Source organism: Triticum dicoccoides, chromosome 2B, assembly GCF_002162155.2.
Source record: "Triticum dicoccoides isolate Atlit2015 ecotype Zavitan chromosome 2B, WEW_v2.0, whole genome shotgun sequence".
NCBI classification, from domain to species: Eukaryota; Viridiplantae; Streptophyta; class Magnoliopsida; order Poales; family Poaceae; genus Triticum; species Triticum dicoccoides.
Window position 1 is genome coordinate 734,002,022 of NC_041383.1, and position 4,051 is coordinate 734,006,072.

The window sequence follows — 4,051 nt, forward strand, 5'->3', positions numbered from 1 at the left end:
TTAGGTATATGAGATTATTTGAACTAGTTGAATTGATATAACTAGTTTATTTTTAGTAAATGCTTAGTTGAACTAGTTAAATTAATAGAACTAGTTTATTTTTAGTAAGAAAATTTAGGTATATGAGATTTGATAATCTAATTAAAATTTAGGTATATGAGATTTTAATAGAACTAGTTTATTTTCGTAAGAAAATTAATACAACAAGTTTATTTTTAGTAAATGATTAGTTGAATTAGTTGAATTAACAGAACTAGTTGAATTAATAGAAGTAGTTGAATTAATATAATTAGTAAGTGTTTAATGTTTCACTTATATGAACATAGGAAATGTCGTCTGACAACGAAAAATATTTCATTATGTGTGAATACTGTGAAGACCAGCACGGCCTGTGCGACAGAAATTTCCTTGTTGATGATAGGCATTCAGCATCAAACTGGATGAGACCTTCAAATTCGATACAGTAAGTCACAACGACAAGTCTTTTTTCGTAATTAAGCATGACTTATATATGTTTCATTTGCTTCAACTTATAATTTTTAATTTTCACTATTCTACTAGCGCATCCCCTGCCATGCAATTTTTTTTGTCTTGGATAAGATAGGTTTCAATGCTATGGAAACTATGGAGGTAAAGAGAGTTTACCTGAAAACTGAGCATGGTTACACTTTCAACGTCAAAGTATACAATGCAGACACGTACACCTATTTTGAATGCAAAACTTGGCAAGCACTATGCAAGGCTTATGCATTTGAGCCTGATATGGTTATCACCTTTGATATTCGTCCGGAATATAATTTTGAAGGTAATAGAGACATCTGGGTCGGTGTGCAGACGCCTCCAGTTCTACCCTTATGTGAGTTCTTCTCAACTATATTTTTGTCTTTGATATTGCTTATTCAAAAATAGTTGACAACTAATTTCTATTGACAGCTTATTTCCATTCAAGCAAACATATCCGGCGCTTGGTAGACATGACCTACTACTGTCCCGGAGCTGAAATAAACTGTGAGGAGATAAATCATTATGTTTCATGGCTTGAGGATCTTCATACTATCAAGACAAATTTTCTTCCTGCGCTTAGAAATGTTAGTACTCAAAACGTGCGACTAATAGTGATCGTATTGAACTACGGTCACATCTATTTAGGAATGATGGTAAGATTTTTTACTTTTTTTCCTCAGTGCATCTTTTGCATACATAATTTTTTTGCTAAACTTTCATTGATAAGTATATTAATTAAGTACTATGCGATGTTCTTCAACAGGGACTCCCGATGATAGTTGTGCCTCAGGGGATCTAGACTAAAGGTCACATGTCAATTGTTAGCTTACGGCCAAGATATCCTACATTGCACATGAGTGCATTCAGGATTTCTAGAAGCGATGAATGCTTAATAATGAAAGATTGGAGGAAAATTGTTTACGATCACAGAAAAGTACTAGGGGGCAACAATGAGAAGCGCAGCCCAGGATTAGAAGACAGGTTCATCTGCATGCTCCAGTATGATGAATCAGGAGAGCTATACATGTTCTATGTTATTTTACCTGAGAGAGAGCGGCAGGAGTGATTTAGCTAGTTCATGCTCTTAGTACTTGTCCTCTCATATCTGTGTTCTTCGTCCTGAACTTAATCTCAAAGAGTGATTTGCTTTTGTGGTGTTATGAACGCTTATAATATCATGACCATCATGTTGAACTCGATGATATTTTTTCTTCTGGTACAAGTAAATGTTTTTTCTTTAAGCTAGTGTTGGTGGTGATTAGATAGTGGTAATGACTATGATGATTAAATAGTAATAATGACGACTACGATGATTTTTAGCTAGCTAGAGTATACTCATGTTGATGATATGATGCAAGAGTTTTAATATTAATATGATGATGATGATGATGAGTTATTATATCATTTTATGAAAGAAACCGCAGATTAGTTTCAGCTGGATGGATCCTAGCTAAGTGATCAAGTATATGCCATATTCATATTATACTTGATCACATATTAGGTGATCAAGTATAATATGGATATGGCATATACTTGATCACTTAGCTAGTAGCTAGGATCCAATGCATCCAGTCAAAACTAATCTGTGGTACTTTTACCTAATGATTTAACAACTCATTATAATGTAAAACAATCGCTAAATTAAATTGAAACACAAAATTAAAGGAAAAATTTAAAAAACACACACCCAAACATTTAGTACTGGTTGGTGTTACCAACATGTACTAATGTCCTACACGCACCCGGGCCTGGCTTGTGCCACGTGGTGGCACTTTAACGCCGGTTCGTGATGAACCGGTACTAAGGGGGGGGGACCTTTAGTCCCCACTCTTTAGTGTCGGTTGCCAAACCGGCACTAAAGGCCGTTACGAACCAACACTAAAGACCGGTTCTGCACTAGTGTTAGCAATAAGATTAATGATATGGCAAGCACAACGTTGATGCATTAAAAAGGATGCAACATATATGGAGAATATAGGAGTCAGAGTATTCATTGCACTCGTGTTTGCTGAAGCATTATCCAAAGTTATTGAGAAAACCTTGTCGGCAAGATTAAAATCATTCACAACTTTGAGTACAGCTTCAGCAATGTTCGTTAACATAATGAGTTACCACACTAACGTAGTCTTGTTTTGCCCGACCAGTCCAGATATCAGATGTTAACGACACTGAAAAAGTGCACGTAGAAAATTCTTCTTTTATTTTCTCTTTACCAGTTTTGTATAGGTTTTTAATATCCCTACTTGTAGTTTGTCTAGAAACTGGTCTATAATTAGGATTATGACAAGTTTGAATATATTCTACGAAACCTTCAGGTTCACCAAACCCTAGTGGTAAATCATTAGAAGCAATAAGATGACATAAACCTTCTCGCTAAACATTAGCATGGTAGGTGAAATTGTGTACCGTACCGTCAGGGTTGAAGAAGAGCTGCGTTTGCACAGCTACCGAGCCCGACATGCTCTTTTCATCTGCCTTGGCGTGGCTTTCCACATGCCTCTTCAGGTGGCCGGTTCCTCCCTTGGCTTCTCCAGTATACTCCTTCTTGCACCTTTTGCACCTTGCAACCACCCTCCCGACACCGTCCACCATGGAGATTTGATGCAACCCTATGTGTCAACAAAGGAAGAAAGGCCAAGTATATTGTGCCTGCACTACGTCAACAAGTCTCGCGGACAACAGGGCTTGAAACATCTGCGCGACGACATGAAAATATTGTTCACAAACAGAGGTACAAGGTGCCTGCTGCACAGTTCGGCTACGTTGTCAAAGAAGATGCAGAACCGAAGGGAGGCTCGAACTACCAAGGCTCTGTGCGTACGTCTGTTCCAGCTACAAAGGGACGTGTTAATTTCAATCGGGAGAAGCTGGTACATGCAAGTAACGTGCACGCCCCAGTGCCTAATCCAACACGTACATGTTTTTTTCGTTAGAAAAGGCTAGAGGCCTGCGTGCCTAATTGCCGTGCCTAATGGCCGGTTGTTAATCATTAATTAAATAAGTGTAGGATTCGGTTAGGATATTTTATTTAGAGTACTAGTCTGATACGGTTTGCCTGCTAGCTTGCGGCCGTACTATATATATACCTTTTGGATCGATCGTGTGGGGGATCAGGTTTTAGTTTATATTGTGTGGGACGAACAGAGACTAGCAAGCCGGGGTATCTTCTCTTGGCGAGTTAATTTGTGCGTACTGGTTGAGAAGCTTATATTATTGCTTTGTGTTCGGGCGAGAGATTAGAGACGCCGTCTCTAATTTGCTGCTGATTCTTGAAGGATCGTCCACGTACTTCTTTATCAAGGTGTGCGTGTTGTTTTTGTGGTGATTGCATCTATAAGATCGCGAGCGCCACATCGTTCCAAGTGACATCGTACCGTGAAAGATTGGGCAAATTATTCGTGCCGTCGTTTTTCTGTCGACGGTCGCATCAAGTGGTATTCAGAGCAAGGTTGATCACGGTACAATTTGTTTTTCTCCTGCTATTTAATTCAACTGTTTGAATGATGGTGAACTCGCAGCATGACAAATCTGATAATGAGGAGGTCGA